This window comes from Spermophilus citellus, assembly GCF_964194105.1.
Source record: "Spermophilus citellus genome assembly, chromosome: 8".
Taxonomy (NCBI): domain Eukaryota; kingdom Metazoa; phylum Chordata; class Mammalia; order Rodentia; family Sciuridae; genus Spermophilus; species Spermophilus citellus.
This window is the reverse complement of record NC_138189.1, coordinates 102823537-102836058: the sequence shown is the minus strand read 5'-3', so window position 1 is coordinate 102836058 and position 12522 is coordinate 102823537. Positions and strand designations below refer to the sequence as shown.

General features: G+C 32.0%; 1 protein-coding gene across 1 annotated transcript in view; it reads right to left on the bottom strand.

Moving 5' to 3' along the window:
- The window catches only part of TACR3 (tachykinin receptor 3), a gene marked incomplete at its 3' end in the record, with an annotated part of 80264 nt that overhangs the window by 67132 nt on the left and 610 nt on the right, over positions 1-12522 (bottom strand). The gene's annotated exons all lie outside the window — the stretch shown is intronic.

Below are 12522 nucleotides of genomic sequence, written 5' to 3'. Positions count from 1 at the left end.
ATAAGTGCAAGACTTATACACTGAAATCTACAAAGAATTGCTAAAAAATTAAAGACCTCAATAAATAAATAATCAGTATTTATGGAGAGGAAGACTCAGTACTCTTAAACTGACAGCACTCTTCCATGGTAATGTTATCTTTGTAAAACTCTTTATTCTGTATCAGTTTGGAAAAACCAGATCCTAAAATCATGAGGAAATTCAAAGGTCCTAGAATAGTCAAAACAATGTTGAAAAAGAAGAAGATAATTGAAAGATGGCTCATATTTCAAAAGTTATTACAAAGGCACACTAATAAAAATATTGTGTTACTGCCATAAGAACAGGTATATATAGATCAATGGTGTAGAAATATCAAAGATCCCAAAATAAAAAGCTTACATTTATGTTCAACAGAATTTTCACAAACATGCAAGAAACTGTAATCTTTTCAACAAATAGTACTAGGATAATTGGCAAGCCACACACAAAAAGACCAAATAGACTGTTACCTCATCACACACACACACACACACACACACACACACACACACACATTCACACACACACAGCTCCAACTGGATCATACAAAAATGTAAGATCTAATATTATAAACCTAAGAGAACATAACATAAAAGTGAATCATCACAACCTTAGGTTAGGAACTGATTTCTTAGATAGGACCACAAAAGCATATAATAAAGGGGGAAAAGAGTGGCATATTATACTTCTTCAAAATTAAAAATGGTTATTCTTTAAATACACTGTGAAGACAAGCCACAGACTCAGAGAAAATATTTTCAAATCATGTGTCCAATCACAAACTTGTGTCAGAATGTGCAAAGAACCTTACAATTTAATAAAAATATATAAAATGTAATTTGAAAATAGAGAAAACAACTTGAAGTCTATACAAAAGACTATGTATTGTGTGATTTCAATGATATGAAATTCCAGAGACGTCAAATCTATATTGGGAAAAAAAACAGTTTAATGGTTGCTAAGAGCTAGGTGTGGAACAGGAATTAACTGCAATTGGAAGTGAGGTTTCTTTCTGGAGTGATAGAAATGTTCTAAAATGGGATTGTGTTGATGGCTACATAGCTAAAAATTAACTAAACATCTGTGAGTTGCATATTTAAAATGAGTACATCTTTTTTTTTTTTTTTTTGTACCAGGGAGTCAACCCAGGCGTGCTTAACCACTGAGCCACATCCCCAATCTGTATAGTTTAGGTATTAGATGTCCTCTAAAAGCTCATGGCAAGAAGGTTTGGAGGTGAAATGATCAGGTTAAGAAAGCCTTAACCAGATCAGTGAACTGATCCTCTGATAGGGATTAACTGAGTGGTAACTGGAGGCAGAGGGTGTGGCTGGAAGAGCTGGGTTTGTTTTTAAGGTTTATAATTGTCATGGCGAGGAGAGCTCTCTCTCTCTGCTTCCTGATCATCAGGTTATGAGCCACTTTCTTCTACCATACTCTTCCACCATATTGTTCTTTCTCACCTTGTGCCCCAAAGAATGAAGTTTACCATCTATGGACTAAGACCTCTGAAACTGTTAGCCCCAAATAAATAAATCTTTCCTCCTTAAAATTGTTCTTGTCATGTGTTTTGGTCGCAGCAGGAAAAAAAAAGAATTTTTTTTTTTTTTTTGAGACAAGGTCTTGCTAAGTTGATGAGGCTGGCTTTGACTTTTCAGTCCTGCCTCAGCCTCCTGAACTGCTAGGATTATAGACGTCTGCCCATGGTCTGGCAAAATGAATCCATCTTACAATAAATTATAACTCAAGAGATTATTAAAAATTTTCAAACCCTCAACATTAATAACCCAATTTATAAATGGAAAGGACATATTTGTGGCAAATAAGCACACACAAGATATTCAGCATTATTATACATTAGTAAAATGTGAATTAAAACCATAGTGAAAGCTGGAGTTGTGGTTCAGTGGTAGAGCACTTGCCTAGCACACAGGAAGAACTGGGTTCGATCTTCAGTACCACATTAAAAAGTAAATAAAATAAAGGCATTGTGTCCATCTACAACTAAAAAAAAATATTTTTAAAAACCACATTGAGTATAAATGTAATTACATATAAGAGGTTATGGGGGGAATGGGATAACAAACATGGAGGGAAATGAATTACAGTATATGGGGTAGAGAGAAGATGGGAGGGGAGGGGAGGGGGGATAGTAGAGGATAGGAAAGGTAGCAGAATACAACAGTCACTAATATGGCAGTATGTAAAAATGTGATGTGTAACCGATGTGATTCTGCAATCTGTATTTGGGGTAAAAATGGGAGTTCATAACCCACTTGATTCTAATGTATGAAATATGATATGTCAAGAGCTTTGTAATGTTGTGAACATCCAATAAAAAAAAGAAAGAAAAAAAAACCACATTGATATATAACTACACCCACATTAAAGTGAATAAAATAAAAAGAACATAATATTGCTTGCTGGTTAGAATCTGGAACAAGTGGAGCCTTCTCATAAACTGCTGGAACAAATACCAAATGGTATATCCAGTATAAAAAAGGTTGTGCAGTTTCATATAAAGTTATATTATATATATATATATATATATATATATATATATATATTATACACACATATATGTATATATCTCAAAATTGTAAATATGTATATAAATATGTATAAATATTTATGTCTCCATAAGACAGAGCCCTCTAACTTCTCAGTATTTTACTAGAGAAATGAAAATTGTGTTTTCCAAAACCTGTATAGCCGTTCTAGTTATAATTGCTCAAAACTGGGAAACAACCCAAATGTCCTGTACAGGGGAATGAACAAACTCTGGGGCAGCCATACTGTGGAATACCCTTAAGGATAAAAAAGGAGAAAAAGAAAAGCTTTTGATACATTCAACAACTTAGATAATCTCTGGGATGTTTTGATGAAAACAACCAGTTTCAAAGTTTTCATATTATATAACAACTTTAATATATTTCCCCAAAGACCAAACCACACTGACAGAGGATTGTTCAGAGTTTCCAGACTTTTTGGCAGGTAAAGGATATGAATATGAAGGGACAGATTGAAGGACCTCCCTTGTGGTGATAGAATTATTCTATATCCTGATGGTAGTGGTTATGGATGAATTTATTCATGCAACACAAATCCTATACCTGTATGTCAAGTATAATACTTTTTACTTGATTTTAATTTTAAAATAAAATAAAATAGAATAATGCAACTAGAATTTACATACCCACAGATCATGACATTAAGCTCTTGATTTATTATTAAATATCCTGATAGCAAGATATTTATGTGAAAAGATTGACTATAAGTATAACACAAAAATTAGATTTTGAGGTATGTTTCTAAATATAAAAAGGAACGTTTGATATGATGAAAGGGATCAATTCAACAGGAAGGCATAACCATCCTAGATTACATTAAGATTGCCTCAAGGTGTACAAAGCAAACTTATAACCAAGATAAGAAATAATTCCCAACTATAGTTGGGCTTTAACACCCTCTCAGTAGCCAATAGAACAGAACACAAAATGAGAATAAAGAAATTTAGTAAGGATAAAGAATATTTGAACGCCATGATTAATCAACTTGCCATAATTGAGGACAGTCATCATGTGAGATGATGTCAAAAATTATCTCCAATAATTTTGAAATTTTATATCTGTGTTGCTAGTAAGGTATTTTTCTGAACCTTTTAGAGTGTTTTCCCCTCAAAATTTACCAATAAAATGGTGTAACCATATCTAGCTGACAATGAATGAAAATTCGTGCAATGCGTCATTAGATAATCTGCCATCACATGAGAGACTTGCCTGTAAGTGAACTGTAGTGTGAGTTCTAAGGCCACGTCCAAGGGCAGAGTCACAGTCATTGATTGCCTGGTTTTCTAATATTAAATCAACCACAGAATAACAGAGTAATAACAAAGCGTATGCACATTTAGTTCACTGTTCTAAATGAAATTATGGAAGAATAACCTTGTCTTACTTTACAAGAGGTTATACTTTCCCCAAACCATGAAATATGTACATGTGAAATATAGAGGTATGTGTGTGTGTATGTGTGTGTATATATATGAAAATACAAATTCCCCACAAACCTATCACTATATATCCTTGTTTGTTTTGCATTTTCTTTTACTGTTTTATTTATTCATATGTGTATTTACATGTATATCATTATGTATGTACTATATTTTGCATATGTTTATATTAACTTTTAAATTAATATTTTACTCTAATTTTGCATAAAATACTCTCAAAAGGTTATTTTTAATCACTGATTAATGCTCACTGTAAAACATGTATAGGAAAGTCTATTTTAGAACTATTTATAATATTAAAAATCACAAGAAATCAAATTTTCATAGAAACTTCATTTTCTATAGAGAGGTATAGCAAGAGGGAGAGTTGTTATATCTAAGTGGTGAATGATTTCAGTATACATAGCCAAATTTATTTCTCTAAAGTTGTTCTAGTTTAAAATTGAAATGGCTACTTATTCAACTTTAATCATCAATATATCAATATCAAATACGGTAGTTTTAAAAAATTTAGTAGTTTATTTTTTAGGCAGATGCGAATTTATTTGATTATTGTAACAATGACTATATTTAATCTATTTAGGTAACAACTGTGTTCATCTAAAATTGCCGTTTCTTACTTACATTTTTACATTAATATTTTCTTATTGACTTTCAGGAACTTGTTATAAGTTAAATTTATTAACTCTATCATTTATATTGTCAATGTTTAAACAGCATGTTTGCATTTTATTATGCTTTAATGTTACTGACATATAATTTAGGGATAATCCCAAGGAAAGAAAGTGAAAATAGAAGTTGAAGAAATTCTGGTTAGTAAAAAATTAGAATACAATTAGCAAAAAATTAGGGAGTCATTCTTTCAAACTCACAAAAAGTTCAGGCAGAGGACGAAGGTTATAATTTGTGAATTTTGCAAAATCAGATGCAACATACCAAAACCAGCAATCCAAAAATAGGACATGATTACTGCTCCAAGAAACAGTCATGCTTTGTATCAAAATGTTGACATTTAGGGAGAAGTGCTAATGAGAACTCCTCAAGAACCAGTGTCAGACACACAGCCTCCCCACTGCTAGGGACTCTGAAATAACTGGGAGACCATAGCTAGAAAATGTCTGGATATTCATGTTGATTTTATCACATTTATATTCGTGGGCCTGGAGGCTTGGGAAGTTCAGAGTTATATTTAAATCTGTGTTTTTTTTTTTTAAATCTATGTAGAATTTCCTTTTTAGATGTTTTGTCATTTATTTTATCATTTTCTTTTGTTGAGATTTTGACTTTTTTCAATTACTTGAATTTTGGTTTGAAAATAATATCCTTGAACATGAATTTATATTACCATCTATTGTTACTATTTAGAACTAATTCTTTAGAATGACATAAAAAATTTAAAGAATAGAGTGGAATGATATAGGTATTGTCAAATTGTATCCTGAAATGGTTTTGTCAATTTATGCTTAACTGTTAGGTTAAAGTATATGAAATAATAATTGATCATTTCAAAGCTTAAAAAAATTGTAGTTTTAGGGCTGGGATTCTGGCTCAGTGGTAGAGTGCTCACCTAGCACGTGTGAAGCGCTGGGTTCGATAACCAGCACCACATAAAAAAAGTAAGTAAACAAATAAAATAAAGGTGTTGTGTCCAAATACAACTAAAAAAGTATATTTTAAAAAATTGTAGTTTTATAAATGTATAAAAATGACCTCATCACTGGATATTCTCTGACAATTTTAATAGATAAAGGTGATCTCATTGCCTTAATTTTCATTTATTTAATTATTTTTATAACTAATTTATGTAACAATCTGTGTGTTTTACAATATTCAAGTTATTATAACAGGGATACATATACAAAGAGGACCAAGAACAGAATTGACTCTGACTCTCTTGTGTTCAGTCTGTTAGAGAAAGTTATTAATTTATTCAAATTAAATTTGAAATTTAATCTATAAAAAATGTCATGACTCACATGTTCAGAGAACCTGTAAAAGGACATTTAAATTGGAAAGTTTGCAGAAGTCTTCTCTGTGAAAGTGACATTTGAACTGTTATCCAAAAGAGGAGTACATCTGGCTAATAAGAAATTGAAAGAGGGGATCAGAGACAGAATGAAAATGGTATGTTCAAAGGCTGTGGCAAAAGACAGTATCATACAGGTGTGAACTTGAAAGAGGATCTGAGAAGGGGAAACAGAGATTAGGCCATTGCATCATGGTATAGTTGAAGTAGTTCCGGATTAAGAATATCCTTTGCATAAGAACATCAAGAAGACATTGTAGGATTCTAAGTACTGGTGCAGGAAACATGTTTTCCATGCATGTTTTGAAACATTGTTCTGTGTTGCAACATGAACACATTAAGATGAGTTAAGTTTAGATATGGGAGACCAATGAGGAGGCTACTGGAGTTCTCCAGTAAAGAATGAGGGTTTCTTATACTAAAGAAGAGGTAATTAAGTCAGAAACAGGTAATAGATTTGGGAGCTATTTGAACAACTGGCTGGATGATTTTACTACTTATTGAATTGAAGAACATTGCAGAGAAAAAGATTTGGAAGAAAGATAATGGGAGGAATTTAAGGAGGCTTTCAGATATCCGAGTAGAAATGTCAAATAGGTAATTGGTTATATACAACTAGAGCTCAAAGCAAGCATTTGCTTTTTGAATTTTGTACCAAATAAATTAAAGTAAAAATTTTATAGAAAAATACAAAAATATATATCTTGGATATGTGTTTTTTTATTTCGATACCAAAATATATCAAAGATCTATAATCTATTAAAATGTTTAATAACTCAGCATGTTAATTTAAAGATGACATAATAAGGTGATATTATTTTAGTTATCAAATAAATATACCTGTATAGAGGCATTATGTTATGTAAACAAATTCATATATTATATATGGCTACAATGAAGAGAAAGAAAGAGAACATAAATAAAAAATCCATGAAGAGTTTCAATGTGGATGTGAAGATCCTTGATTGACTATATTTGGGAAGTAGAATAATATGTTTGTTTTTCCCCACTGTGTAGGTGTGACACTTAATAATGAACTAGAGAAAGAATATATTCAAATACAAATACAAGACTGGGAAGGAGAATGGATCGGGATCAGAGACTAGGGACAGGAATGAAAATGACTTTGACCATGTACTACAACTTTGAGTTACCAACTTCTCAAGCTATATACAAAGTGCAGGTGAGGAACATACTACTGGAGAAAATATAGTTTATTGTTCCTTACAGTTTTATCCTCGCATCAAGCGAGAATATCTGCAATCTGTGATCACATGTTGCTTTAGTACAGGAGAACTAAGAACTCTGTTACTGAGTTGTGCATTGACACCATGCAGTAGGCTTTTGGCCCACTCAGAGGAATGCTAAGAAAAAACTGTAGAAAACCTGTATTTGCACTTTCAATAATGTAATTGAGGGTATTGCCCATACAAAGACTCCTTGAAACCAGATTTTTTTTTAACATATGTGTGCACTGTTGTTATAAACAGTGTAAACTATATTACTAATTTTATTTCCTTTTAATATGTTATCAAGAGGCTTAGTGCCATATTTCAAATTCAAACTTCATAAGATATTAGGACCTTTTTGAACTGAATGTGTGTTACCCTTTTGTCCTAGACATCGTTTTATCTATATAAAAAGATATATATTAATATCTTATTCTACATATATTAATATCTTATTCAGCCAAAGATTTATAAATTTACTAAAAGTAATATTTCCCATATGTATATATGTTTATACATCTTGCCTTGTCTTAATTTTTGGCTCATATATGTTTGTATTTTCATTCTGTGGGGCCTTATATGCCACCTATAACCCAGAAAAACAATTAGATTTTTAAAAAAAGCTCTTCATTCAAATGTGTTAATGAAGCTTCAGGTGTGGATGAAATTACTTGGGCACAGAAAATAAAAGTAAGAAGAATATCATACAGAGAATTTAGCATTGAGCAACCTATGTGTTTAATTACTATATGCAGGTAGAGACTCAGAAATATAATCATGAGAAAAAGGCTAGGGAGGAAAGAAGAGATTAGAAAAATTGGAAGCCAGAGAAGGGACTTCTAGGCAGAAGCTGCCTGGGAGGAGTACAGACAGGTGAAAAAAGTCAATAACTGAGATATTCCCTAGCTTTGATAATGTTACTCTTCAGGTAGAGAAGAAAAGAAATGAGATTTGAATGGCTTAAGGAGCATTTATCAGATGAGGAAATGGAAATATAGAATATAAGCAACTGAGAGTTTTATGTTTGTTAGGTATTTTATTTCTTCTTCTTTTGTAAACTTTCCATTTATGTCCTTTGTTCTTTTTATGTTCAGTTTATATATTTTCTTTCTTCCTTCATATTCTCTCTTTCTCTTTCTTTTTTTGTGTGTGGTACTAGTACCAGTGACTGAACCCAGAAGTGCTTAATCACTGAGCTACATCTACAGTCTTTAATTTTTTTAAAAAAATAGGGCCTGGCTAAGTTGCTCAGGGTGACTTTGAACTTGTGATCCTCCTGCCTTAGCCTCTCAAACTGCTGAGATTACAGGTATATATCACTGTGCTCCATGGATTATATTAATTTCTTAGTGTAAAATAATATGTGACATGTAATGGTTTCTTTTTAACACTATATCTGTTAAGATACTGAAAAGCCTATATTCTTTAATTGAATGTTCTATCTATTCAATTCATATATGTATTGCTTTTTTGAGGTGCTCATAATTAATTTTATAAGAATTGACACTATAATTTTAACAGAACTTTCACACTTCACTAAAGCAGTACTTTTACTGGACACTGATAGGATATTTTTAAATCCTTGAAAAGAACTCCAAGAAGCCAAAGATTTATAAATTTACTAAAAGTAATATTTCCCAAAGTATGACTTTAATTACTACTTTGTGAATGGTTCAAGGGCATAAAATAATTGACTTTAGGCTAATTTCATCAAGTTTATTATCTGGACTAAATAATGAGCCGAGTATGACTATCACACTAATAAAGAATATTAACTGCATGAACCTTCCCTAGAAGATGAATGAGACTGGTTCAGTGTATTCAAATCAGACTAATAAATAATTTCTAAAAATTTTAGCAGAGCATTTATATCTACAATATTTACAGCCATATATAAAATTTACCATAATATATTTAGATAATCTCTTACCAGATCAAAACCTCACAAATTTTTATGACTGTATAATATTATTTCTTCATAATCAAATTTGAAAGCACTTCATAGAGGTTCAATGAATAATTTGTACAAATTAGATTTATAAAAAAGAGCAAAATTGAAGATGAAAGAAATTTAGTAGTAGCATATAATATACATTATTATTTCTTTGACTAAAAATATTTCTTTATGTTCAACTACATATTAGTTCAACTACATATTCCTTTTAATAATTATTCATGCCAGGTATGTCTCTGGGTTTTACAGACATATTTTTTTCACTATCTTTGTTAGTACTTTGGAGCTATTAGATAAAGCATATCAAATCTCTCTCTTAAGTTATACCAGGAAGCAACAATGAATTAAAGATACATGGTATAAACAAGTGTTATATCTAATTTTCTTGAAGATGCTGACTTTGTCCAGTCAAATACAGACTTCACAACTAGTTAGAAGATGTAATAATGCAGGTGTGAAGACTACTGTTGTTCCTAGAGCAGAGTGCTGTGGTTGAATCTTAGTTTAACTTCATGATCTTTGGAAAGCTTGGCATCTCTTAGATAAGTCTTATTTCCAAATGCTATGTTTCAAAATGGTAAGTTTGGGAAGGACAGCGGAGAGAAAAGCAACTTTTCATTGGTAAATAATTCTACCATGTGTGTTTGTGTGGGCAGGGGCATGGTGATGGTGATGAAATGGCCTTCCAGGTAAGAAGGACTGAAAGATTCTTGACCAGTAAGAACACTGGAATTTGTAACAAAGCAGTAGATACCATTCTTCAGAGGAGTTGAACCTGTGCTCTCACATTCAAATTTTTAGTAGAGTTATTTACAAAGTAAAAATAAAAAGCAAACCATTCAGGTGCAAATGAGTGCTAAACATTTCACAGAAAACCCAGTGCCTTTTATTACGACAAACGTGTGACCATTAGCTTAAAATTCTCTATTTGTAGAATACAGGTCTTCATAAACCTTTTCAAGCCTAACTCTGACACCATGATCTAAATGATGTATTTCTTTATTAATGAGAATCAATTAAGGATTATTTAGTATTTACAGTTACTTCAATAAGGCACTAATTTCTCTGAGCATATCCTAAATATGTCCTCAGCTCATGAGGCAGTTAGGCTATGCAACCATAAACAAAGGCAAGACTCACATAACCCCAGAAGGATTTATCTTGCAAACTGTAATCTATAAAATGACTGAAAATCTCAAAGGGTCAGCTTTGCCAATCCATATTTGATAAGGCATCAATGCAGAAAAGTTCCATGGACTGGTAAATTATTGAGAGTTTTAACACCTGCAATATTTACACAGTCTTTGAGTCCAGAAATTATCATAATCAGAGTTTTCTCAACTTCTGTATTTCTTTTTAGCTATTGTCTGCTGAAATAAGAACATTTAAAGAATATTTTCTGTATACAAACCAAGTATATTTCAGATTTTATAGCAAATTGTACTGTATACATTTTGTATAGTTGTAGTGATATAAGAAGGAGAAAAGAATAAATAGCAAAGTTCACATTAATCTCAAACCAGTGAGTGTAATCAAATAGCATTACGTTATCGGTTAAAATAACCATTTTGGAAATGTTGAAAGGAAGAAATTGGAAAAATAACCCGTTTTTTCCCCTTAGAACTGAAATAACAACTTCACGTGCACTAAAATTTCCATCAAATTTTATATTGCCTCATTACCACTTCAAGAAGATTGTGCGCATTTTATAAAATTATATGATAACACCTCTCCTCTGATCACAATATTTAAAAAGCAAATACTTAAGAGAAACTTTTAAAAATATAAAAGATGTACAAACTCAAAGAATATTCACTTCTATATTGGTGGAGCAAGACAGGAGACATTTTCACCTGTCCCAACTTAGAGCTAATTTTGTTCATTTTTTACATTCACTTCTATCCAGAAATGAAAGGGTGAAAGTGTGTGGAAGATCAGAGGTTAGGAGAAAGGGAAAGTACAAGTTCTAAGGCTTTTAAAAAGTGTTACTTTGTGTTTATCCTAGTGAATGTAATAACTGCTTTTTCAACTTAACCTTTTGGGCCTGGTATGTGAGAATAATTTCTATAGATCTATGTTATTAATACCACTGTGCTTGCCATTTCAAAATAGTAAGCATAGAGGATAAACTCGAGGAAAAAACATTTGACTTTTTAAAAGTTTTTTTTCTCATAATGGCAGCTGAACACAGTAACAATTAGTATTTAGCCTCATTTTACTTTGAAAAAGTTTTGTTAATATAAAAAAAGTTCTTTTTTTCTTTTCACAGATTAGAACATTGAGACATTAAAGTGACATCATCCCTCTGCATCTTTCATTTAGCAGTCAATCACAAAGCCAGCCCTGGAATCCACTGGTGTGATTTGTTTCTACTTAATATTGAATTAAAATATATCTAGTTTTCAATAACAGGTAGATTCACCATTGTGTTTTCACAAGTGTGTACATTTCACACTGTTCAATATAAGAAAGTAAATTAAATGCATGCAGGATTTTAAGAAATCAGAATACTGGAACAAGTGTTTGAGGGTCATTCAGATTCTTTTAACTGCTCACACATCTCAGAATTCCTACTGTGGATAGAGGTTCATTCTGAAAAAAAAAATATTTTAAACATCTGTAAAGTAGTGTGTCTCATTTTTAAACCATTTAATCCTTGGGATTAATGTTCTCCGTCTTCTGAATGATTGTTACACACTTCCAGGCACAGGATTTATCCAGTTTATGATCTTCACAAATTATTGGAAATTAAAGCTAACAGAGACATGATGGGAACTGTCAGCTTGGCAGTTGGAGGGAACTTGCTGCCTCTGATATAGATCTACAGCACCAGGAGCCTAAACCTGTGTTGGCTTTGAGGCAAAGTTAGGGAGTGGGGAGAACCCTGTGAATGAGGCCCAGCAGACCAGAGAAAGGAGGGGAGGTCAGTGGGTAACTGCCAGGATAGTGACCAACAGAAAGAAAAGGAAGACAAATCAAAACAAAAACAAACAAACAAACAAAACATTTTACCATGAACCTAAATTTCAGGCAATTGTTTAAAGTCATTTGAATAAATTTGGTATCATTAAATGTTTCTAGCTAAATGGTCCTACTCAGAAGGAAAGTTTTTTTTTTTTTTTTTTTACATCACTTTCCTTTGCCCTCTTCAGTCCCTCTCAGATGCCCTCAAAGAGTTAAGGCTTGAGTGGGAGGAGGCCATGGAACCAGACACTGGTTCAGCCACTGGACTCTCTCCAAAAACTCTTTACTTTCGAAGACCCCCACTAAGTCATCATTTCTT